The 27,651-nt window shown below is 39.1% G+C and overlaps 1 protein-coding gene across 3 annotated transcripts in view; it reads left to right on the forward strand.

The window, feature by feature from the left end:
* The window catches only part of adarb1b (adenosine deaminase RNA specific B1b), a 125,524-nt gene that overhangs the window by 72,767 nt on the left and 25,106 nt on the right, over positions 1–27,651 (forward strand). For all 3 annotated transcript variants that reach the window (XM_063888199.1, XM_063888196.1, XM_063888197.1), the window contains exon 3: positions 5,917–5,957. The gene's annotated coding sequence lies outside the window, so the exon portion shown is untranslated. The remainder of the gene's footprint in view (positions 1–5,916; positions 5,958–27,651) is intronic.

Raw genomic sequence — 27,651 nt, forward strand, 5'->3', positions numbered from 1 at the left:
TGCTGGCTTCTATTTAAACAAGGACAACTGCCAGAACGGTGTGATTTCTTATTTATTTTAAGAGCCCTGGCAGCTGTTCTATAACCAAAATGTGTTACCATGTGATGAGAGCACTTGATGAATTCTCAATATTTTTGCTTTTGCTTATTTAATTGGAATTTGTCTTAAATACACTTCTATAACAAATAAAAATCATGCTTCATTTGGCGTTGAATTGTCACCACTACTGTCGTTGAAACAGGCAAACGCTTTACCTTATACACGCATTTTTCCCCACATGTTTCATGTAATGATAGTTAACATAACATGTGTAATTACATACAGCAATAGGCATGACATTGACATTAAAACGTGTAAGCAAATAAAAAAACAGAACTGAAGTCAGTGTGCGTGCTGCAGAATGCTCCTATCTCGTAACAGTGCTGCCCTCTGCTGGACAAGAGGCAGAACAACAAAAACACTGGTGGAGAGGGAGAACAGTGCAGGGGGGTCTCGCTCCAATCTACACACACACACACACACACACACACACACACACACACACACACACACACACACACACACACACACACACACACACACACACACACACACACACACACATACACATACAATCAATCACAGTCCAATCACACGTAATTAAATGATGGGTTAATTAAAATGCTGTCCCTGTGTAGGCATGTGTGCAAAGAAAGCTAGGTCACAGGGAGGGGGAGCGTTTAATGTCTCTCAGGACACTGTGTGTGTGTGTGTGTGTGTGTGTGTGTGTGTGTGTGTGTGTGTGTGTGTGTGTGTGTGTGTGTGTGTGTGTGTGTGTGGCTATGTCTGGCTGTGTGTGGCGGTGTGTGGCTGCTGGTTACCAAGCTATTAGCCTAATTTTTGGCAGAAGATGGGGAGTCGAGGTTTACAGTCACGCACTGTTGTTGCGCGCCGCTGACTGCTTTCTCGTACCTATTTCATAATCAAAATACTTGTAATATTCTGGGGGAAATTGGATTATGCAATAGCTACTGCATTTGAGAAACAAAACAAAACAATAAATATAAAGCTATGTGAAAGTAAGAATGTGCAATAACAGATCTAAGAAAATAAAAATAGTTATATAAACATATGAAGTAAAATATCCAAAAAGGTTAATTGAAATAAATGAAAATAGACAATAAAAATCTAAATAAAAACATGTTTAAGGATTGGCAATAAAAAGACAACATACAGAATATTTATAAAACCAAAGCATTTAAAATGAAAATGTGCATTTAAAGATAAAAATGATAAAACAAGATATACAAATATTTATACAAACATAAATATATAATAAAAAAATTAATAAGTAAAAGTAATTATACGAACATACAAAGTTAACATGCACATTGTACTCCAATATATAGTCAATTAAAAGATAATAAAATACACATATATTTTTTAAATATTAAGTTAAGTGTGCAGTAAAAAGTATAATGTCCATTAAAATATTACATAAAATAGAATAAAAATAGGTATTTAATTATGATAAATATAATATTGATATTGTACTACATTGTAAGATATATTGTATATCCATCAATTTATAAGGTATATTGCCATTTGAGTATTATCCTTCATTATTATGATCCTTTTTTATAAGACATTTTTCTGACTGAAGTTCATTTTACCCCTGTTTTAATTTTCTGATCTCTCATGTCAAGTCAGCAGAAGCCCCCTGCATCTCTCTCCATCCAGCCCCCCCTTACTCCAGTCTTCAAAGACTATTAGAGTCTATTATGACCACCACACACACACATCGCACTTGACCTCAACTCCCGAAAGCTCTCAAAGTCTCCCCCCTTCTGTCTCCACTAATCTCTCCAACACAATCTCTCCCTCTCTCTGAGTCTTTGCCAAACTTGGCGCACAACACAGTGAGTGTTGCTTTTAGGAACGTGACTTCCTCACAAGGCAATGAAACCACACTCCTCCTGTCTGGACATTTTTCATCTGCTTCACTTTCAGCCACCAGACACGCTCACATCAACGTGTTTTTTCTGTCCACAACGGAGCTTAAAAAACTGATACAATTCCCTCTTTGAGAGGCAAAAAAATGTAGGTTTTCTTCTCAAAATCACATCCGCGTCTGAGGGAACACTCTGAGGTTTGATTTTTTTACATTATTATCCTCCAGATGTTCGTTAGTCAGCCTTTGCTCGCTTCATTACAGCCTGTTAGATGGAGGGCTTTCAGTTTGTGCCACCAAATTTTAATGAGGAGTGCTTTTGAATACTAATGAGCATATTTTGGCGCCGCTGAAGGCTCTTCTGCGCTCATTGTAAAAGTAAGAATGTCAACTTGTCAGTTTAATGATGCTGCGGGATTAGACGTCTGACCCTCATTTTTTGAAGTGTCTCCCTTAGCTGGTATACGGCTATACCAAATTATTCCGCTGTGTATTCCTCAATACTTTCAGTCTGATTTAAGACCAGATGGGAGGTGAAATATCTGTAGCTGCTTTACTTATAAAGCTTGATTTAATAAATGGTGAATGCCTGGTCATACTTTGAGTGATTTATAGTTTTTATGCACATTTTTTACTCAGTGGCTCCTATTCACATCAAATATTGCTAGAGTGTTGGATGTTGCAGTGACTGTGAACCATACATCACATTGATCTGACAGCTTTTTAATGCATGTGTTGGTGTTTTCTGGCAGTTTTTCCCCAAAAAACATTTTAAAGATCACAATTTAACACTTTTCTTGCATTCGGGCGAAGCAATACACTGTATCATATTATGGCGATATTATAAAACTTTCGGAAATCATAATATTGCATACAGTTCTGTCTTTCCCTGGTTTTAATGGCTATATGTCTTTAAAATAATATATTTTCTGAGGTAAACAAACGTCACAAATTTCCTTTTAGTGATCAAATATCAGCTCAAACCCTCTTAAATATTTGTTGTTGTTGTTATATATTGTACAACGTACATATTCATACTTCTTGTGTGTGTACTGCTATTTTAGTTCAGTTTATCACTGTTAACTTATTTACCTTTTTATTAATACAAATTAAAAAATAACCTTTTTATTTGTATGTATTGATAAATATGATATCTTAATTATTTATAACATTTTTTTTAAATCAAGATTTGAACATACTTTGTTAAAAGCACCAGAAGACAACCCTAATAAAAAATAAAATATTGTGATTTTATGTTTATTTCAGTCTAACTAAAATGACTGATTTGTAACCTCTGTTTTGTGATGTCTACCTTCTGTCAAGACACACAATTTAATTTTCAATCTGATTCAATCATACTGACATCTTAACATTCAGCATTCCTGGAACTGCCTTAAAATGTTAGAATAACAGCTTTAAAACATCCTGAAAAAAAAGAAATCTGTTCCTAGTGAGTCTATTTTTAGAGCTTGGTGCTTTTTAGTAGACTGTGAGTACAGCTACACTGAACCAACAGATGGGCTCGCCGCAGTAGCCTGGATTGCCTGCCTGTGAAACAGTTTAAGAGCTTGTTTTTGTCAATGGTAGTGTTTCACTGTCTAACCGCTGCAAAGGCCACCAGGAGTTGAGCTTCTTATTATGAGTCTGGAGCGCGTTTTTAAAATCCAAGCTGGAAAACCACAGCCCATTCCTCCAGTTCATTGAGGAATACCAAGACAGAGAAGTGGGTAAAATCTCCGCCTGGTGGAACCACGTGTGCTCCTGTAGGCCGCAAACTTATTCTCCCATGTCTGCAGCTATTGCTCCATAAATTAAAAGGGAAGTTGACTGACTGGACTGCTTTTCGGAAAACAAAGCAAAACGCGGCCAAGGCAGTTGTGGTGTGCCTTGGCCCACTGTAGTTATCATTGGCTCGTGCACAGAAGCATGAATGAATGTGCGTCTGGAGAATATCTAAGTTCATCCCTTTTTCTCAGGCTGATTTTTCGCTACACCATTACTCTTATCCCCGAATGTTTTGGCATTCCTTGCGCTAACCATCTGCCTTTATTTATCTTCTATTTTCTCTCCGTTTGAGCGTTCCTCAGTCACCGCTTTGTTTCTTCTTCTTCTCTCTTTCTGCTCAGTTTAACTTCATGTGCTTAAGTGGCAAACCTCAACCCAAAAACTTCTTGATTTGTGTTTTAAGAATGTATTATACCAAGCCGTGGTTTGGCAGCAGGGAAAACATCCTAGCTGACCTTATAAGACCTTGGATCCCTCTGATTTTATGTGGGAATGTTTTGTTTTTTTCACCTTATGTTACCTTTCCTCTTTCTTTATCTACATTTCTACCTGAAAGGCTATGGAGCTGTCAGTCCTCACACCAGCCTCTAGAGTGGCCCTATTATGCTTTCCCCTTTCCTGTATTGTGTTTGTTTGTGTGCATGTAAAAATGTGCCTGAAACGACTCAATAGTACTGATATCATGTATTACTTGCGCTTCTAATTGCTAGCACTCATAACTCATAACACATTGTATGTGATAGGCTAAGGGGTTGGACATCTCTAAGAGGTTGACCAATCACAACAGAGACAGCCAGCTAACCAATCAGAGCAGACTGGGCTCTGGTTTCAGACAGAGGGTGAAAAGAGGTGCTGCAGCATAGGCAGAATAAGAAAAAGAGCTTTTTGAACATTAAAGAATGGAGACATGTCCCAGTAGAGGCAGATAATACAAATATCAACCTGAAAATGAGCGCAAAATCTCTTCATTAACTGTTTTCTTTGGTGAATAGTCATTTTCAAAGCCTCTTCTTTCCTTTTTGAGGTTTCATGTGCAGAAATCAGAATCAAAATATCCATCTTTGTTACACTGGTAAAGAAAGTTATCTATATTAGCTGCGTTTAAATCTCTTTGGTTGCCTTTTCATAATGAGAATTACAACAGATAAATGTCATTCACTTGACACTTTTATCAAAAGTAACTTGATAACTGTCGACAAATTCCTCAGGCAGCTATTAATTCAGGTTCAATATCTTGCTTAAGGACAGTTGATCCACTGACCTTCTGATTTTTATATGCCCATTCCCGCCCCTCGAGCCACAGCTGCCCGATGAATCATCATCCTGCTACGGTACATGTTCCAAAAACAGAGGGATACCGTTGAATAAGAACCGCAAATCCTCAAATTCAGATGCAATCATCCAAGAGTTTTCATCGTCTTCATTTGGTTCAGGGGATCAATAGTATTTCTTATATAACTTAATCAATATAACCACTCTATACATTTAATAATCAATCCTTCCTTCGTAAGACAGGTTGTTTATTGCTCTGAACAACTCGTAATTATTATTCGTCTTACATTCTCCAAGGTAAACATCAATAATGTATCCTAAAGAATTGGTACAAACAAAATAACGTGAAATTGTTGATACGCACATAATAAGGAAGATATTTGTTCTTAAATCGCTGCAATTTTATTTAACTTTAACATGATTTTGTATCTAATATTCTAATTTTGGAGTGATCAAGTGAATATTATAGGACTTAAAGTCATTTTGTTTAGTTGGAAAAATAAAAAAAGTTGTCTGCCTGTAATATTCTGGAACTGGAATCCCATTTATTTTTCAGGGATCACAGTTTAGTTATGTCTTTATGTAGTCTACACTGGTTGAGATCATTTTTCTCTAATTATTGGCCACGTTAATCAATGCATCACATTCCTTAATAAGAGTTTGCCAAATACTTCCAGGGAAGCACCGTAGCAATAACCAGCAATTCATTTGTTAGAAAATAACATATATTTTCCAGTTAAATGAATAGATCAAGTTGCACTGAGTGGAACACTTGCATTCCAGTAATACAAACAATGACTGGGACCTGCCAGACACACCAGTTTTTGGAGCAATTCATCCAGTGCGTGATTGAGAAAGAGCAGCTGCTGTGGAAACCTGGCGAAATAATCACCACTAAAATGTACTTTCTCTTGTTCTCTCTCCACCAGGTTTTCTTTTTCCGATCCCACACATCACAACAGAGCAATAGGTGAGTGATTTTCTTCTCTTCTACTTTTTCCATTTCTGTTGCTGTAGTCGCTTTTTCTTTCTTTCTTTGTCTTCAACCACAAGTGTCTTCAAAAACTCTTCAAGTAGATCCTTTTTTAACGAAACTATCATATCTTTAAATCCTCATCAACAACAGTAATCATCATCTAAAGCACGAGTGAGCAAACAGTGGCTTAAACTGTGAGATGTTGCGTTTAAAGATGTAAGTATGGTGACTGACCACTAGAGGGCGGCAGTGTAGTCTCTCTTTATTGCACATGTGGGAGCAGTAGTGAGGAAAATCAAGCTCACAAAATACAGATATTCAAGAAAAGGACCAACGAAAACTTCATTTTTTATCATATTAGCTGGATTTAAAAGTTATATTTGATTGGCTGTAGGAGACTGTGGCACATGGACTTCTACCAATTGGAGGGTCAGTGGTTCAATCCCCATCCCCAATCGCCATCAACATTTTTAGGCGTTAGTGGGCATGATACTTCACCTCAAATTGCTCCTCTATGTATAGAAGTGTACATAAACCACTTTTGGATTACATATTTAGGGTTAGGGTTAATATGACATGTTCTGTGATACAGTGTGTTCAAATGTGTGTGTGAACATATTAGACAGTGTATACAGGTGTGTTTTCTCTTGGGAGTATGTGAGTGGTTGTTTTTGCTTGTTGGAGACGTCATTGACTTCGAGAGGGGATTGAGTTTGATTCTGTTATTTCACAACCGTTGTGAATTAACACAGAAAAACCGGAGTCTCTATCCTCTACCAGTCCCCTCCTTCTTTTTCCCATCGACTCCCTCTCCCTGACTACTGATAGGGCAGACATGGAGTCAACAGAGGAGAGAAACAGCGAGAGGAGGAGTAAAGGGGGCAGGGAGGGAGGCAAAGAGTTGGGATACAGGGGAAGGACTAAAGTAGAAACAAAGAAGCGCTGCAGGTGTGTGGACTTCTGAACATCAAGTGTGAAGGATAGGTCGAGCTCAGCAGCTGTAGTTCTATCTCCTCCAGATTAAGTCTTGTGCTGGTATTCAGTTGAGTTTATATACAGTTTAAGTGCTGACCGAGGTATGGCCCTTCTTACCAATGGAGCGCAGAATCTGGGCTCCTATTACTGCCTGATCCGACGCAGGTTCAAGAGGAGGCGTAAGAAACGCTCCGAGCGCAAAGGTAAACCCTCACATCAGATGTTTATTTACAGAGAGTGATGCTGAGCTAGCTGTTTGTGCACTTTGTGATGTTTAGTAGCTGGAACGTGAGGAGAGAAGCACACTTGCTGCTTTTAAATAATTTGTTTTACTTGTGTGTGAAGTTCAAGGTTGTTAACAGCATCTGCAAACTGCTCTGAAATCTGCTCTTAATACTGTCAGTTTGAGGATGCCTTATTTTTAAAAAACTTTTAATTCTGTAAAGTTCTTTCTGGTCAGTGAACCTGTACAGTATGTTATAGATGGATTTTAATTTCTTTTTTGTAGAGAAGTTTCTTTGACTGCAGGTTGAAGTTGTTCTGTTTAGTATCAAAAGTGTGTCTTGTAAAAAAAAGAAAAAGGAAATGATCATGCAGTATTATCTCAAAGACAGTTGAACTGAGTTATTGTCAACATCTGGTTTCAACATACAGATGAAGTTGTTAATGTTCTTTTTTTTATTGATTAAAATAATAAATATAATTTTGAGTTTAATCTAGTAAACTCTCTGAAGTATTTACTATATAAATTATTCCTGTAAATAATTTAAGAGAAACCTACATATGAATTAAAATGAAGCCTTTTCTCCCCTCTTATCTAGACTAGTTTAAGTTGTATGTTCACAACCACTGCTGAAGAAATAATCCGTAAACATCAGATTTATTTATTTTTTTGACCAAATTTTAGCATTTCAGCCTTATTGACGGGAAACTGCAAATATGGAGAGAGGAAAAGGGAATGGGGATTGCTACTCTAACCGTGAACATGTATTATATATTATATTATTTTTTATTTATTATACATACAACTATATTAAACAGTTATTTAGGCAATTTTGTTTTGCCTGTAGACACAGAGCACTCCACATGAAAGCTTGACTAGGGAATAAAAAATGTCTTCAAAGGGTGGAATCAGTAGGAAATGCCGGTAACAAATGGTTCTCTTGTTTTAATAATTTGACTACCCTCTGATAATATTTCAGCAACATGTTGGATTTCTTTAGTCAGCAGTCGATCAAATCAAAGTTCTAAAAAAAAGAAAAGAAAAAAACTGAAATTGAAGCCCTGTTTGCATTTAATACACATTTCTTTTGTTTCTTTTTCGGGGTTCAGAATATTGCTCTTTCGAGTTAATGCAATCTCCCTCTCTGGGTGGGACAGGTCCGTGTCTCTGTGTAAATGCACTCGGGTGCCGGGGCCCCTCAGAGGCTCTAAGCTTCTCCCTCCTGAGTTTGCTGCTCTGTTTTGGGGATTAGCCTTCCAGCCGAGGTAGTAATTACTTAGGTGGCCACAGCTCACTGGCAGCATTAGCCATGTCTCAGCCACTTGCTTTGAGACCCACCAACCTACAAACCCCCCCACCCCATCTCGCCACCATTCATCCACTTAAACCCACCCCTGCTGATACTGCATTTTCAACTCCCCACCCCCCTTGCTCCGCACTCAAGACACTGACTACGTCCATCAGCATTACACCGGTCTGATTCCCGCCTTTTTCGCTTTCCCCTTATCACCATGGGAATGAAAGTGGCACTTTTTTGCCCGTTCTTAGAGAAGCCATGACTCAGCGTGTTGCTCAGCTTTAATGCCCTCGCGCTGGAAGCCTCCTGATAAGTTGCTTATAGTACTTTAGCTCTGGAGCCCATTGGGTTAGCGGCTAGATGCGAGTAAGAGGTCGCACACTTACTTAAGACAATCGTTGGTGTGACACCCACTCGAGGAAAATCACTCTTTGTCGAGGAGGTCACAGTCAGCGCAGCACCGCTGGACCTGGCAGTCCATTCAGCGCAGATTAGTGTCTTCCACAAGGACACTCCAAAATGTCGATACAGGGGGTCGAGCAGGGTCAGCTGTTTGAGTTTGAGCTGTCAAACACTGATCCACCCCGCAGAGCACGGCCCCTGATGTGTAAGTGCTTCTAAAAGACTAATTCAGTTCACTGACACACCGCAGCTCATTCCGGATGTGTGCAATTGTCCACTGTTAAATGACACATTTTAACACAAAGAGGACTTTATGTTGCATGTGAAGTGTGTCATACTTTTCATCTAAGTTACAGTAATTACATGAATATTTTGAAAGTACTTATCAGAAATCTTTTATTCTTCTCACAGCAGGGAAATTGACATTATTACTTCAAAATGGACAAGGTGCAGATATAAGGGTTAGGGGTTACAAAATCAAATTCGTTTTTATGGTAAAAAAAGTAAACATATAAAAATAGTGAATCAACTGCCAATTTAACCTTTAATAAAATGTTAAAATATATACAGTATGACAGTGTTATTTCACAACAGTGTTGTTGCACTCTTAAGTAGTAATTATTCTAATAATTATATTTTGAATACATCAGAATCCGAATACCTTTATTCGTCCCACAGAGGGGAATTTTTATTTGTACAGCAGAAAGAGCCAAAGACAGCTTAATATTATCACACCCAAGATACAAAACATATATACAAGAATCACACAATTTACAAAATACACAAAAATAGACCTCAAAAACCATTCTGATAGCAGCCAGATATATATTGCACAGTTATTAAAACAACAGGGGGTGTTATAGTCAGTGTTGTTATATGTGTGGGGGGTCTACCGGGGGCCATGATGGTTATACATATAAATGGTAACTAAGCTTAACCGGGTTTTTCAAATTGTTTTAATTAGTTATAGACACCGAGGTGGTAGTAGCTATGTTGGGAATTATGTGATGTCACTTGTCTCAGTGAATCAATGAGAAGCCCTAGCAGCTGCAACAGAGCCACATCTTATATCCTTACACCTAAGACTAATCATCACAAAAGTCCATCTTTTGCTCTGTTTCTAATTGTTCATATCCAACACAACCTTTTGTACACGTCCACAAAAGGTTGGCTGTCTGTAGAATCTGTTTTACGGTTAAAAGTACCTAGAGTTTGAGCAGTGTAATATTTGTCAGTTAAAATCAAGGGATGATGGAGCTTTTTTTGTGATGGCAGCTAAGCATGTTTTTTTACCAAATGGTGGAAAAAAGTACTGAGTAAGTGTTTGTAGCAATTCCAGTTTTTTCTACAATTTTATCACATTGATATAATATGATACAATTGTAGAAAAACGTTTAAATAACTGTTGTGCAATTTGAATTAGCAGATTTAGTTTCACGGCCCTTTGGTTTTTCACCGTCATGGCTTATCGGGACACTAGAATAGAACAGAGCCGTCCCTTATGTTATCTGTAACACCTGTGCTTTTCTTACTATGAAAGGTAGAACGTCTATGTATGGCTCATTGGACTCATTTAAACAATGATTTACCTTTTAGTAAACCCTATGTATTATTAACGTTTTAGTGTAACCTGCCACTCAAATGTTTGGCTGTTCTCGTAGTGACAGATGGCGTAACCCCGTACAATGATCATAATGTACCTCTGCTCTAGAAGTGCATCACCATAGAGTGCAGAGTGACTTTCAAAATGCTGAAGTTAAGCATATCTTCCGAGTGATAAGTTCTCCAATGCATCTCTCGTAAATGTGCCAAGCCCTGACACCCGTAGACGATGCTCGCCAATGGGCCGTATATGAAATATGGAAAATGGGAAACAGAGGTCTTTTCTGCCGTGCCAGCAAAATCTCCAAAATGAGCTTTTGTAACTTGAAGAGAAAGGCGGGGGGGGGACTGAACCGCCTGACGTTTCCAATCCATCGCCGAGTAGGAAGAGACTTTGCTTGCAACAGGACTGATTTTATTTTTCCTCTTCTTAGAAAACCTCACATTTTTCCATGTGTTTATATGTCTTGCTGCTTGTTCTTTCTTCTAAACCATGTTCTTTTCCACATTTCCTTCCTTTACATTGTCCTTAAATTGTTGTTTTCTTCATTGATTGCCTTTTAAAAGGATCATTACCAGCTGTTAAAATCCCTATCATAATATTTAACACAGTTTCTTAATTGATTTTGCTGTTTTCAGTCCCTGTAGAATAATCGAAGCTCCGGCTTGTAGACACAAAAATTGATTTACAGTCTCTGAAAAAAAGCCCAGACAGACCGATTAACATTTGACAACAGTAACAACGAAAAACAAATACAGAACACATCCATTCCCCTCACAGCAACAAAAAAACACTGTTGATTATGAGCACTGCCTTATTTAGTGGCACAACATTTCCAGGCACAGCGGCACTCCGTCACGATAAGGAATGAGTTGTGTCTGCCTGTCTCGATGTAATTAGCCTTGATTAGCATTCTGCTAATGACAGTAAGAGACAGAGGGGGCGGGGGGGGGGGGGGAGCGTGAATGCACAAACTGCCGAGGTGTGTTTAGCTTTCAGGGACAGACATTTTACAGCCCTAGAGATGTATGCGAGGGGATTTATGTTGGCTCCCTCAATCACTGCCGCAGAACCCCATGTGTGTACATTCAAATGGATATGGATATTGAAATGTTTTCCCGCTTATTCCTCTGCTTGCGTGAACGGCTATTTCTTTCTAGTAATGGACCAGGACATATAGTGATGAATATTTGATTCTCCCAATCAAATATGTTATATAGAAACCACTCGCAAGCAATGTAGAGGAAAGATTTATCTCAATCGTACCGCAGAAATAGCTCGATTACATTTTTTGTGATGGCCCTCATTGTTCTTTTGCCGCCTCACCCTTTGAAGTTCATCCTCTTGTACTGTACGAACACTCTCTCCCTCCCTCTGTCAGCTGCCACCACCTCTTTAATCTGGCAGAAGTTGCCCACCCCTGTTCACCCTGTGCCGTCCATCACAGGTACCTCCGCCTGACAATAGCGGAGGCACAAGGTGTGAAATTCAACTCCTAGATGACAGTGTCTCAGGCGCAGGCCCACACAAATCTACATGGATGCATCCATGTCCTGTCACAGCATTTATTTTCAGCGTTCCCTATGGCCCCCGTGAATACACACAAGCACTTTGCAGGATACGCACACATCTCCGGAGCGCATAACCCGGCCTTGAATGTGACAAACGGTGTCAGCCGTGAGCACCCTGGGCGTCCAGGCAAGGAGAGCAGGAGGACAGAAGAAAGGATTGTGTGGGGGAGTTAGATGGACAGAGAATGGCCAAGAGAAAATAAAAAACATTCAAAGTCAAAAAGCAAACATTTGCATTGAAAAAAAGACACCAGTCATGCTGAGAATTGAGTTCAAAGGGATCTTTGTTATATTCTCAAACTCAACTGTAATGAAGAATTTATCATTGGATGGTATTCTAATTTAATGTCAGGATTATTCTAGATTAAATAACTGCGATTGAGGAATGTGCCATGCTTTTTCCATACGATGCTTTGGGATGCACTTCGCTCAAAATAGCAAGTGAAAGTACAGTGAATTGAGGGTTAAGACACAGCAACAGCAGAAAACAATCAGGCGGACAGAAACCAAACCTTGAGTCCTCTCACTCCACTAATATCAGGATTATCCTAACTAGATAATTATGATTTTGGAGCCAATTTGGATTATCATTAAATATCCTTAAAACCCTTAGAATACCAATAAAATATACAGGAATTACATGACCTTACATGTCGTTAAAAAATATATATGTTTTATCGCATCATAGACACATCTTTTCAGTGAAAATAAAACAATCTCTAATCAGCCAATAATAACCTAATACCCTTCCCCTTCTTTAATTCCAATGATAAACATAATCATGCTATACTGTACAGTTCCCTACCATGATATAGAGATGGAAAGCATTTCAAGTCATTCTTAAGCATAGTATCTACTGTAGTATAACAATGATGGACATTCACCACCATCAACTAGTTTAACGGCCGCACAAATAATACCAAAATTATATTTGATTTGATCAATACTGAATCGTGATTGTAATATTTTTATTTCACAACAGTGTTTTGCCAGTACCGATTGTCGAACTTCAGATTGAAGAGGAACAATGCGGTTTTCGTCCTGGTCGTGGAACGACGGACCAGCTTTTTACTCTCGCAAGGATCCTGGAGGGGGCCTGGGAGTACGCTCATCCGGTCTACATGTGCTTTGTGGATTTGGAAAAGGCGTATGACCGGGTTCCCAGGGAGATACTGTGGGAGGTGCTGTGGGAGTATGGGGTCGTATGAGGGGGTCTCTACTCAGGGCCATCCAATCTCTGTACTCTCAAAGCGAGAGCTGTGTCCGGGTCCTCGGCAGCACGTCGGACCGATTTCTGGTGAGGGTTGGCCTCCGTCAGGGCTGCGCTTTGTCACCAATCCTGTTTGTGATATTCATGGACAGGATTTCTAGGCATAGTCGTGGGGGAGGGGGTCTGCAGTTCGGTGGGCTAAGGATTGCACCACTGCTTTTTGCAGATGATGTGGTCCTAATGGCTTCATCGGTCTGTGACCTTCAGCACTCACTGGATCGGTTCGCGGCCGAGTGTGAAGCAGCTGAGATGAGGATCAGCACCTCCAAATCTGAGGCCATGGTTCTCAGCAGGAAACCGATGGACTGTCCACTCCAGGTAGGGAATGAAGCCTTACCCCAAGTGAAGGAGTTCAAGTATCTCGGGGTCTTGTTCTCGAGGGAGGGAACAAGGGAGTGTGAGAATCGGAGCAGCGGGAGCGGTACTGCAGTCGCTTTACTGCACCGTTGTGACGAAAAGGGAGCTCAGCCAGAAGGCAAAGCTCTCTGTCTACCGGGCCATCTTCGTTCCTACCCTCACCTATGGTCATGAAGGATGGGTCATGACCGAAAGAACGAGATCGCGGATACAAGCGGCCGAAATGGGATTTCTCCGCAGGGTGGCTGGCATCTCCCTTAGGGATAAGGTGAGAAGTTCAGTCATCCGGGAGGGACTCGGAGTAGAACTGCTGCTCCTTCGCGTTGAAAGGAGCCGGTTGAGGTGGTTCGGGCAACTAGAGAGGATGCCACCTGGGCGCCTCCCAGGGAGGTGTTCCAGGCACGTCCAGCTGGGAAGAGACCGAGGGGTAGACCTAGGACCAGGTGGAGGGATTATATCTCTTCACTGGCCTGGGAGCGCCTTGGAATCCCCCAGTCAGAGCTGGTGGATGTGGCCAGGGAAAGGAAAGTTTGGGGCTCTCTGCTGGAGCTGTTACCTCCGCGACCCTGACGGAAAAGCGGGAGAAGATGGATGGTTTTGCCAGTATTGGCAAAAAAATACAATATATTGTATCTTCATGGTTGATTGCAAGCCATTTTGGATAAAGGCGTCAGCTAAATGAAATGTAATATGGCCCCATCCCTAGACAGTTCTGTTAACAATGCTTTAATAAACTATTGACAAACTATAAAGCGTTTTTAGGGCATCTAAAGATGAAGTTTACACATAAAAAAACCCTTCACTATGTGAATGCAATATGTTTTGTCTATTTTGGCTTCTAAATTAGCATAGTTCTTTCTAAACTGTACAATATGTGCTGTGCTATGTCTATTTATGCCACTTCTCTTGATCTGATGTGATCACATTTGTGTAAATGTAGATAAGCGTGAGCACATGCTGGTTTTCAGGAGTTCCTTAGCTGTGTGCCCTGCTTGCTGCTTGGACATTGAGCACAGCAGTGGTGGTCCTCTATGTGCCACACACACATCCAGACACTTCCAAACACACTCAAACATACACTACGTTCCCTACAGGCACTCGGTGCCTATGCTGTGTCATAAATCAGAGCTGTCAAACTGATTTTACAGCTTCTAGTGAAAAAAGGGAGAGGCAGTCACCCAATAACCTTGAAAAGATGGAAGAAAGCTAAAGTAGAGGAGTTTTATTATTATTAAACCTCATGCCTGGACCTGAAGAATCTGTAAAGAACAACGCAACAGTTTTTTTATTTTCTTGGTGGGGTGAGCATGATGCGTAGCAGCATTGCCATGCCCATCAGTACACTCCTTGGGTTACAATAAGTCCATTTATAGGATGTTTGATGGTTTTTTGTTGCATTTCCTTCTCTTGGCACATCCTGTCCTTGACCTGTCCATCGTTTTGTAAGGTCATTTCAATAATTGTTAAAGGCAAAACAGTCAGGGACCAAGGAAATTTACTAAATGGATATACAGCAAAACAACTACACATTTTGAAGTTCTTTATGTTGACTTTTTTTCATCGTGAGGTAAAAATGAATCTTGGCTTCGTACAGATGCAGTGTAGCACTGTTGCTGTCAGATATAGCCCGAGATTAAGCAGAGTATGCAAGAAAATTGAGCCAATTCAAGTGTAATTTAATTCATGTACTTAGGTGTGAAGAACAAATTGGTGTAGATGTTTGTCTTTTTGTATGTCTATTGGCTTTAGCAGGGCTCTAATTGCAAATGTAATGACAAATCAGACAAATGTCCTTCAATTGTCTGGAAATGGCGTGTTTCGTGACAACATGACGCAATTCTACTCAACAATTTTGTTTTTTCTAGCCTTTTAACGATTAAGCTAATTTTACTCCTACCTATAATTTAATTGGTGTGATTCGTATTGAATAGTGCAAAATACAGTTTGTGGATACAGAAACTCAGATTGGAGCAGCCTCTATTCAAAAGCAACAAAACTAATTTTGGGCATATTTATGATTAAGACGATTATTTTCTTAGTCACACTTACTGTATATATATTTTTAAAAAAGGGAAATAAGTGATATAATTTAATCTGAAATGCACAAGCCGAGTGACAGGAATGGTCAAACTGTTATTGTGTATTGTGGTTTTTGTGGATATATTGTTATTAATTCAATTAGAAAGTGAGTAGCCTTGTAGAAATAATTAAATTTGGACTTGTTTGTCCGATCTGTTACACTGAACCCATGTTTTTTTTTTTTCTTATAGCAAACATAAGTATCATACAGCCTTCTAGATTTGCCGTATCAACGACTTTGAACAGTGTTGACCATTAGTTTCTCCCAAGGGTGAATGTTTTACATGCCATTTATGGTAAGGGGAATGCAGTTTCTATTGTTTAGACCAATTGGTGTTCCGTCCGTTGTACCACAGAGATTGACTCATCCCTTAAATTGATGTGTTATTCTTATGAGAGAAGAAAGGGGGAGACATTCAACTTTAAGCTAAGACGTCTGATTATACTTTGCAATTTTTAATTAAGCGCATTGCCTCCAATGCATCCCTCATCGGGCTAAAGTCACCGATTGGATGTCAGTGTCCGAATGATTGCCTCTTAATATTCTGAGTGGGGAAGGGCATGTATGTCCAGCGGTAGTGCTCAGAAGGCAAATCGCTTCTGGCAGCGTAATTCACTGGTCATTAGAAGGGCCAAATTGAATAATGGACTCCCGAGGTAAAGTTGATGAGACAGATAGGGCCATGTTGGTGGGCCGCTACTTCTTGGCCCCTTTACCTTGGCCCATCAGTTTCAATCAAGTAACACGACAGGCACTCCCAATCGCCGCCAAGACCCCTTCTCCATTAGACCACGGAGCACCCACACGTGTACCCCATTACGGAGCATTACCTGGTCACGTCCTGGCGATGTCACCTGAGGAAGCAGTGGAGAGGAAGAGTGAAATGAGGATGCTTCTTCACAGAAAACCTCTGATCCCATTTCTATTAAGATCCTTTCGCTCTCTGTCCCGCGCATTCTTCAGGTAATCACTGGACTGCCAGAGCTTTATTGGGAAAAGTAATGGGATTTCGGGATGGCGACAGTAGCACTCAATTAACTAACCGCATACATGGACTGTTAACAATGATCCAAGTATTCTACCGTATCCCTTTTATTTCCAATTTCCCAATCCCCCCCTTCTCAACTCTCAGATCTCATTGCTTCTTTTGAGGAGTTCAGGCTTCATATGTCAGACTTTTGACTATATGTGCATGACTTTAGATTTGCCTACAGGATTATCAAAGGCATACTTTTAAAAGTGAAAATGGAAATAGCCGAATGTAATCGTTTTAAAACTCAAGTCAGCAGAGTGGAATTACATGCCCTAAGAAAAAATAGAGGAAGAGATGATTTTTTTTTTTTTTCTTAGCTTGTCATTTCTTTGTGTTTTTGTTTGAGCCACAGAACATCATTTTAGTTCCATGTCATTACACAATCATATGGGAAAACATATTTTTGAAGGAGTCTGCAATTCCTTAAATTCCCGTCCCCAGGCATGAAACTCTTTGTATTAAATAACAAATAGGGTTCCTACTTACAGTAGCGAAAATGATCTAATACCACATTCTGGTCAGTTAAGTAGGCCTGATATGGTTTGAAATGTTATTTTTGTTTTCTGGAATAAGGGAAGAATCAGACAGGATGGAATGTATTGGAGTGGTATTGCAGCCCGGTGGGCCTATCAGTCTAGGTTAGTGCTGCGGAGAGGGCTGTCTCTTAGGCCGCCTCCTGCACCGGCCATTTCCCATGGCCATTTGTCTCTGTCCACTTCCTTCCCCTTTTCTTTGCCCCCTCTTTTTTTCCTTCAATCTCCTCCTCCTCCTCATCTTCGATTCCTCATCTAGGACTCTCTGTCTTGTTCGATCTGTTTCTCTTCTCTCTTTACCCCAGCTCTCCCGTCTTTTTTGTAACCACCACAAGTCTCTTGTTTTCTTCTTTTGCAACCATTCCTTCAGGCAAAAACATGAAATCAGTCGTGACCTAATTAAAAGTAATACATACATTAACTTGCTTTTTAAAGGAAACACTTTAACTGCTTTGTTTGTCTGCGTTTGTTTACCGCCTTCATTTAATGAATACTCGACTGTGATTGGTTGATTAGGGATTTCCCAAGATTTGTTTTTTCAAACTTGCAACAATTTTCATTCATCGTATAACTCTTCAGGAAGTTGTAGTGCTTTTTGTCTACCACTTTATAATAAGACTACCTAAATTAGGTTATTAATTAGGTTGTAAACCCTTTATTAATCATTAAGAACGATTTATAAACCAGTTCTAACATAGTTTTCATACATCAACACAGGTGGCTACCTAGCTTACTTTGTCTTCTTCATCAGCCAACATCCTTGGTATCTGTTGTTCACTGAGTTGATTCTCCCCCCATCCATCTTGATGTTTTGTTTATCTCTTGTCTTATAAAAGATTATTAATGATTTATTAGTTTTCACAACCTAATTTATAAATTAATTACAAACTATTCGTAAGCCCTTTATAAGGGTAGTCTTATTGTAAAGTGGTACTGCTTTATGTCTCTAGTTTGTTTTTTTATCAATAGTGAGTAACAGATCCATCACGTTGAAAGTTAATGCTTCTTTGAGGCAGTTAGTGCTTAACGAATTGCAAGGTAAACCCAGTAATAGGATATTTATGAGGCTTATAGATGTTAATGAGGTTTCGTTAAATTGATTATATACCGTCTTAACAGCTGTGTCAATCTTATCTGAAATTGGTGCAGTTTTTTGGCAATTTTCAGTCTCAATTCTTTTTCCATAGATACAACAAAGGGAAAACCCCAAAAAGCAGAATAGGGTCTCTTTAAACTATCATGTTGAAAGCTTGTTCTATTCACCGTCTGCTATGTGGCATTGCCGTACAGTATAGTGTCTTGGCAAAGTGTCTTTGTTGTCAGCTTTATCAACCTTTACTTGTCAAAGAGACAGTTTTTGATCTTTTGAATGAACTGTTAAAAAGACATAACAAGACTTTGAACTGGAAGTTTTAGGGTGTGGGCCTACATTAACTGTTACTCAAAAGTCCCAATACAATTTAACATTGCTGCTCTTCAACGTTGTAACAAACGACAGTTTAAAAGAACAGCTTTTGTTCAAATTCAACAAAATGTCCTCCTTATTTTAGTTTACAGTTCCAATCATTGCTGACCTTTTTGGTAATTTTTCCGATTTTACAAAGAACCCTCAGGATAGGAGCCACGATAAAGCTTTATTTTGACAATAGCAGAAGTACTCCAATGGTTTGCAGACAGACATTGCTGTGTAAATCAGAGGAGTTCTGCTTTGATCCAGCCTTCAAAGTGGTGATTGGTCATTTGTTTGTCCGACTGGCCAAACTAGCCATCAACGGGCAACAGAGTCAAAAGTTTAAAACTAGGTTATTGTTAACTGCCAGGGAGTCATTATTACGTTAAAACAAGGCTAGAGAAGGCTAAGGCGGTATTAAAAAATAATCTAATACAACTTTTTTTCCATTTGTTTCATTCCCTTTTATATCAAACACCTGGGGCCAGATGCCTGGCGCACAAAGTTACACAGGAACTCTCCAGTCAATACATAAAATAAATCAAACGTTAAATTCTGTTCAGTAAATCAATATCCTCACACCGACCAAGGAATACAGAGTGATTCCTCTTCTTATAAATAAACCAATGTTGCTAGAAAGTATTCCTGAAGGGCAGAAATGTGACCTCAATATCCGAACTAGGGATGAAAATATCAGGCTTCAGGCGTGAAAAAAACATTGCAAAATAATGTATTCCATTTTTGGCACACACCTTGAATACCATACAGAATAAATAGGTGCTGGAGAAACAGGACATTTTATCAACCAGCTTCCACATATTTTCCTGCAAAGGTATTATGTCAGAAAAACACACAGTTATCTAATCTTTCTGATATTTACTTTACCATGTGTCAAATTCCACACCATTTGGAGTTGCACAGCTGAGAACAGGCCATATAAAGCCATTACAACAAGATATTTAGTTCTGGTTTCCTTGGAGAGAGGATTTGTTGTTCCTTACCTCATTTTCCATATCAAAGGATGTCTGTCATACTGTGTTTCTCATTTTAAACGGAGTAAAAGAAAGTTGATGATGGAAGCATTACACTAGAGAGGCCCTGCACATGTATGCATGTGTGTATATATATATATATGTATATATATATATGTATATATGTGTGTGTGTGTGTGATTGGAGAGTTAGGGAGCAGTAAAAAGGAGTTCTGATTTTTTGAAGTGTGGTTGTATAAGGTACTTATTCGTAGTCAGTGTATTTCCTACAGTGGATGGCAGTCCGCACACAAACAGTTTGGAGAAACTGACAGGAATACCAGAACGGAAGGTAAGACACGTACAGCAGCAAAACTTTTATTTTAGCCACCCAGCTACGCAACATCAACAAGGACAAGTACCAAGACAAGATACAAGGACCTGGGATTTACATATGCATTAAATTGAGGACTGATTTGTGCACAAATGAGTGCATCAATCTTAGCTTATCAAGACATGTATAGCAGCAAACTTTTTTAAGCTACCTAAAGAATTTGCATCGTTTTGTACACTATTTATTGAACATACTGTATTTTCACAGGCTACATTGCCATCATGTGGAACTGATTATGTTATATTAAACTCTGCTCTCGTAAAGGCCACTAGACTCGATTGACAAATCCAGTACTTTTTTCCCCCCCAGAACCTAGACGTCGCTGGTCTTACTGTGCCTCGATTGATGAGTTTGTTTGTGTTATGGTTATGTTGGAAGTAATAACCAACAACTGGTGTTCAGTTTTTCCAAAGGAGAAAAACAGGTGACACCAAAAGTAACACATTAAGATCAGTTTTACTGTCAGAAAGGAACCCAAGGTGAAGCGGTGAAAATATTCTAACATTTAATACACATTCTTCAGCAATACATTGCTTAGTTTCTGTGCAGATACTTTTGGCTATGCCCCACAAAAGGGGAGGCTTTAGGGTTAAGGTAATTTAGGGTAACTGTAATACAGAGACTATGGATAAATTCTTCGTACAACCCCATTTAAAAAATCTGAACTGTGCAATTAAAATCTTGTGCTAAGAAAATACAATTGTCCATGTGGGAAGTGAAATGGTGTGTTGTGATTGACCTTTGCTGTCAATCTTCTGATACTTGCTGCCATCCTCATAGCACTGGTTAACTCTGTACACCTTCACATGTGTGTGTCCATTTAAAAGTGTTTATTCACAACAATAAGTGTGTTTGTGCCTCTGATGTCACACATTTGTGAGTTTCGTGGCCAGAGGCGGAGCAGCCGGTCGTTCTGGCCTTGATGGACGAAGGAAGCGAGGGGCAGCCATTTAGCGGCAGCCTGCTCTCCACCCTCAAACCCCCCCGGCCTTGCTGGTGCTGAAGGAATCATAGCCACTCACTACTATGATTTATGACCACACCTGAAGCCAAGCTAGGAAGTTTGGGTGTGTATGTGTGTGAAAAAGAAAAGTAAAAAAAGGCTCTACTGTATGTGAGATGGAGAATGATCGCAAAGTGTGTGGGTTTAAAGAATCAAAAGATTGAAAATGCATCAGGGAGCGTTCAGCCTCAAGCAGAATGATTACAGCTTTTTATTCACACATAGTAGGGAGAAGCATACAGTATGTTGCAGCAAAAGTGTTGGTATTTGTTCCTCACGTGCACCAACAGCATCATTTCTCGCCTGGCCTTTAAGACTTGGCCTCTAACTCTCCCTCCTCTCACTCTCCCACGAACCTTGACTCTGCCAGCCTTCTGAAATGCAATCTCCCATAAAAACCCATCAAATAAAAAATTCATATTGATACTCTCTGCCTCTGCTTTCTCCACCTTTTCCCTTCTCTCACCATCAGCGGTCCATGATGATAAACGACCCACTGTCAGATATTAAAGTCTGGAACACAATAAAAGACCTGTTCTTTCTCCACTCTTTCCACCCTGCAGTTCTCTTCTCTCCGTTTTGACTTTTTATGTTTTGGGGAATGTTACATTTGCATGCAGGTGTTTAGGAGAGCTTCCCATCAATAATGAGATTCATAAAGTGCAACAATTAATGAGATACAACACTTAACATCCTTCATGTTTAAAATCTAAACTTCTAAGTGAGTAGAGTTGAAACTATACTTATTTTGTTCATCAAGAAACTTGTTTTTTGAAAAAGCAGATTCCTGCTTAAATGTGGGGATACACTATTTATATTTTTTCTATCTCCTATATGATCAAAAATAATAATACATTTGACAATTTAGAATAAAATCAAACATTTTCACATACCTGAATAATTATGAATATGTTAAATATAATATTGTATATATTATGTACATGTAAGTGTGAAAGTGCGAGTCCAATTAGAATTACATCTCTAAAAATGCAATCAACATATTAACTCAAATGTAATATGACCTTTAATTGCACCCACTTCCTATTATTTCTAATTGTAATTTGAGCTGTATTTTTTTTTACCCTTTGTATGACACACAACAAGAATACGTGTTGGCTGTGCACTTCAGAATTAGCTATGCCTTAGGGGCTCAAGTGAATGTGTGTGAGGGCAGTGTCTATTTTCCCTCTTAACCCCCGGCTGAGCCTCTGTACTGCTCCATTACCCAGCAAGTCCTACAAATATTCTCCTGCAAACGCCAAACCACCCCAGAGATCCTTTCAGAGCCAGCCTTCAGTTAAGCACTCGCAGGTCGTGTGCTGCAAGGACTTAATGCTGTGGATGTGTTAATGACTGACACACCTCAATTTTTAGGTTGAGCTTTTTCCCTTAAATATTATTAGTTTATTGGCTATAGGTTTTATTCTGATAATTCTAACTGTACATTCAACATGATGTTTTAAAGAGACCCTATTCTGTTTGATGGAGATATCTCTTTCCTGTAGTGTGTTATATAGGTTTTTGTGCATGTAAATGGTCTGCAAAGGCTAAAATCCCAAAGTTCCCTCGAGAGGGAGTTTTTCTCCCACATACTCCCCCCCTGCCTGAAATACCTCCATTGGACTCCTTTGTTTACTTCCGTAACATAATGACAACACTATGAAACACTTGCGCTTTTATGTATTGCTTTAATACGTTGTACGTGATAAGCTAAGGGGATGGACATTTCTTCTTTGTCCACACGTGTCCTCTCTTCTTTACTATATATTGACTTAAATTATTTAAAAACAACCAGTTAATATTGATACGAAAATCGGTGACACTGGCTCTGTTCAAGGCTTTTCTGCAGTTTAGAAATTGCACATTTTCAGACAATGACTACAGACTGGATTTAAGAAATGGGAAAAAACACTAACTCCTTCTTCCTTTCATGTTGGAGGCTATTCAAAGCAGGGTTTGTAAAGGTAAATGCCAAAAGTGATTGAACTTGAAAAACTATTTTTTTTTATTTGTATTTTTCCTTGGAGTTGTATTCATGCAGAAGCCCTCTGACAACTCTACAAGAACTCCCTTTTGAAAAGTGGGAGTACTAAAAGGTTAGCTGTGTTGAATACGCTTAAGACTTTTTTGACGATGTCAAAAGTTTGTATTGTTTAATTTTTCAAAATGTTGTTTATCCAAAATTTTAACATGACACTTATTCAGAGCAAACAGCACATGATAGAACACATCTTTAGCTTTGAAATTAAATTCAAGTAACAATTAAATCAAATTTTGGGCGATTTGCAATGTGAAGATAAAAGAATAATCTCAGTTAAAGGATCAGTGAAGATACAACTGCAAAGACCTATAGAATAGCTGATTTACAAGCAAATATTAAATAGATTATTAAGATCAATAATAACTCAAGGCAACAGTACCATTTCTAGAAATGAGTAGTATTTCTTTGGATTCCCTTCAGCAGCAAGAAGACGGACATTAAGATCTCAGAGATAAGTATGTTCATGGCTGTGTTTGTGCAACGATGCATGCCTTGCTTTTTTTCTCTGTGTCTGTTTTTGACAGGAGCTAAGCGGGAGCTGCTTTTAGAGCCTGTCTCCGTCTTGTCAACACAGCAGCATGTCAGCCTGCTGAAAGTTTCAAAAGGAGTAGGCTGTTGTCTTCTAATACGCTGTTAATGTATTCTCGATAGTGGATTCCCTTGCTGGGCCCAAGCGTAAAGGCGTGTCTCTGACAATCTATCCCCGAGAGCTAAATGATGCCAGCGGTCTATTTTCATTAGGAGTTTAATCATATCACTTGTGCGTTTCACTGTCAAATGGTACCATTAAATATCAAGCATGCAGTGTACAAAACTATTATTTTTGTGTTATTCTACTAATTCAATATCAAGAAAATAGACAATTCATGAAACAGACAAAAATTTGTAGAAGCGGGAGGGCAGAAAGCATAGCTTATAAATAAAAACACCCTCCCGTTATTCATCCAGGTAAAAAATACAAATAAATGAAGAGTGAATGACTGAAGTGAAAGTAAAGATAAGTGTTTTCAAAATAGCTACCCCAGTGTCCCTATAATAGCACCAAAGAGCAAACATTTTTCATCAGATGACACTTGAAACTTGAGTTAACAGTCAGACCAATCAGAGGCTATCAGCTTGTCAAGGGGCCAATTAGGCGCCATCATTCCATCAATGGGCAAATTGCCCTGTTACCACTGATATAAATTACAACGTTGTTGACTTGTGTCCCTTTTGGTGGTAGAGCCTGGTATATCTGAAATACATCAGGGTTTTGTTTTATACCCGTTTCTTAATATTGGCTGGATTCTTCATACTAGCATATACAAACCACAATTTGGTGAGAATAGGATGGCTCTCTAGGAAGTATATACATGTCTAAATCTATTTTTTCTCAGCAAAGAAAATCTGATATGTTACTGAAAGTGTTTAAAGTCCTGAAGAGTGGGGGAAATGTACATCTGTGGTTAAAACATTGCACTTGCCAATGGAAACGTGGTGCAAGACTCAACAATGCTCTTTAATATACACGATGAGACACAAAGTAAGTCTCTGGGAAAAAAAGTAAGCATAGTGGGTGCTCCAAGAATCAACAAGAGAAAGTGGAAAAAGTCAGTAAAAAATAGCGCAAATATACAAGGTAATGAGTAACATGATACAGAATTAGGTATGTTCAGAGTACCCAGCATGTGATCAGAAGTGGAATACAGCACTTAAAATAAGTATGTTGACAATGAAATGGAAAAGAAGCAAACTATACTTGCTTTCTTGAAGAGGAAGTTAACTGGAAAGGCACTCAGAGAACCCAGAAGTCCACCAACTCTGTTTCCAGAAGTGAAAATGATCCAATGTCTGTATCTGCTCCTTGGGTTTGGTTGCCTCTGGCCTCTCAAATTCAAGCTGACTGGCCACCAAATAAAAAGGCTAAATGTTGAGTGAAACCTAGAATCTAAAGCAATATTGGAGATTGAAAAAGAGGTTCTGTGTTATTCAGTTAGGGTAACCACTCTGTAGAAGTTACACTCCTAGTCAAGGCTGATCCACGTCCAACTTATTTGAAGAGCCTGCCCCTTACCATTTGCAGTGAAAAGTCAGGGGGATAAGGTGCGACAAAGAGTGAGAAAGCAGGCTTACTTTATGGTTAGAGCACTGAGACCATTCCAATAGTTCCATCGTTCCAGAGAGTGCAGACGGTATACAGTATAACCTGGAATTAGAAGGCTAGTTTGAGTATGTGTCTTAAGATTTTTGTGGTGTACTATACGTGGAAAAATTGCTGGACAAAGATGGGGGTTTTATATAAAATGAACCCTTTCCCAAATTGGTGAGATTTGCTCAAAGAAGGTGATGTTGTGAACTCTGCAAAATGGATGGGTCCTTGTGCGACTCAAGGGTAAATGTTTCCTTGATGCTTCTCATGCGTTGTTAGACTTTTCTCCAATGGATTTCTTTTTCTTTGTGCTTCCTTTGCATTACAGGTTACCTGTAAAGGTTTTACTTATAACTCGTGACAACCCGGTTGCAGAGGCAGTTACTAATGTGGTGAAATAGATTTTCACCTTTTCAGTTTTTCTGAATTATTGAAGGTCAGCCTTTCATGCAAGTGAAAATCTTTAATTATTTATAACTCTGGCTTTCAGTCTTTTTTTAAAGGTCTAAAGTTGAAATGGTTTTGATGGAGGATCATACACTAGACTTCATAGGGAGTTTGTTATATACAGTTTGAGGCCCACAGCCTGCCAAGGGCAGACTTTTCCATCGCCTTCTGTTTCAGAGCAGATAATGATTCTCTTTTACTTGGAATAAGATTGCGTTTTCTATCTCTCTTGTCCTCCATTCTTCCCTCACCTTTACCTTTCCATCCCGCACTCCACCCCGCCAACCCCCCCCCACCTCCTCCTGACAGTTGGCCGCGACTGCCGCTCCCTCCACAGTGGTGATACTCTATCGCTCCGTCACAGCGTAAGCGAGGGATGAGAGACAAATCAAAACCACCTTATTTCCTCTCAGTCCCTCTCCCTGTGCCAGATTGAATTTGAGGTTTTTCATCTTCTTTCTCATCTTTCTCTTTTCCCTGCCTCCCTTGGCGTCCACTCAGAATTACCCGCTGGAACCAAGCCGTCTCACAACTTGATGACGCGGTATCATTTATGCGTGTGGAGGAAGATAGTCGCCAGCCTTCACCATTGATTCCTTTGACTCACTTTAAATCCACTGCTGCACATTTGTGGGTTCAAAAGTTGTCAATATCAAAATATATCAAGCATCTGGTCTCCTGAATCTCCATGCATACAAATGTCTAAATTAGTTTTGCGGTCTAGATGTCCTTGATGGCTGATTTTATAGAAAATGCTGAAGCGCCTTAAGAAAACCTTTGATGTTCCGCTTTGCTTGTGTCAATTTTCTTTGCTCTTAGTTTAAATGGGTACCATATCCTCTAATTGCCAATGGGAGATTGTGAGATTCATCCAAATCGAATGTGTTTGATAGCCCAACATATTTTCATCAGTGCTCGACATCAGGTTGCTGTCAATGCTTCAGATTCAAAGCATTTTGCTACGTCCAATACTGGAGAAATGTATTTCCAACGTTTGTTTCAAAAATGTTATGCTTACCTTGACTCAATCATAATTTGATTGCTTTTGAAATAATTTACCAGTCATTTTACCAAAGCAGCTTATACACTTGTGAATATTTTTGATGGCTGTATTAAAATAATACCTAGGGGGAATCAGGCAATGGACCATATTACAGAATATGTTACTGCCTTTTAAGCCTCATAGGTATTCTTTGAGGCAATGTATAATCTCTTTCCCTTTATTAATGATCAGTCAATTTGGTATATAGTCCGGTTGTAGATTACTCTAATTTGTCAGTTTTGTTCAGCATTTGGATTGGATAACCTTGGAGGTCCACTCACAGTGGATATATTTGAAAAAATATATTGGATAATTTAAATAGTTGACATTAATCCTACTTAATACAAAAAATATATGCGTTTATTTTGCTTCACAGAATGCACAAACCATTTCCTTCTGCTGTGCTTTGCCCTTTAGGATTGCACCTTCAGATTTACTTTTCGAGACACGCACACTCATACACTCGTTTTATGAATTTGTTGTGAGAGTCTCCTTGCTGATTGCACCTGATTTCAGGAATAGTTACAGATTTATGACAGAGGCGGTCTCATCTGAAAAATCTAAACTGACAGACACATTTGCATTGCGTGCTGATTAAACTACACAGCAGTGTGTGTTGGAGGAGGATATCTGAAGGAGGAAGAAGAATTATATGAGGACAGCCTTTTTGTTTTAAATTTAGGCCACATTATAACCATGAAGAGACTATAGACTTTATTTTGTCTGCACAAATGATACGTGAATGTACAACTATAAGCATAAATGGTAAATATACAAATACATTGCAAAGACATGTGTGAATAATGGAACAATACACACGAGGAAAAAAAAGATGTAAAGGAAAGGAAATATTGATGAATAAATGAACT

The sequence above is a fragment of the Eleginops maclovinus genome, chromosome 7 (genome assembly GCF_036324505.1).
Source record: "Eleginops maclovinus isolate JMC-PN-2008 ecotype Puerto Natales chromosome 7, JC_Emac_rtc_rv5, whole genome shotgun sequence".
Lineage (NCBI taxonomy): Eukaryota > Metazoa > Chordata > Actinopteri > Perciformes > Eleginopidae > Eleginops > Eleginops maclovinus.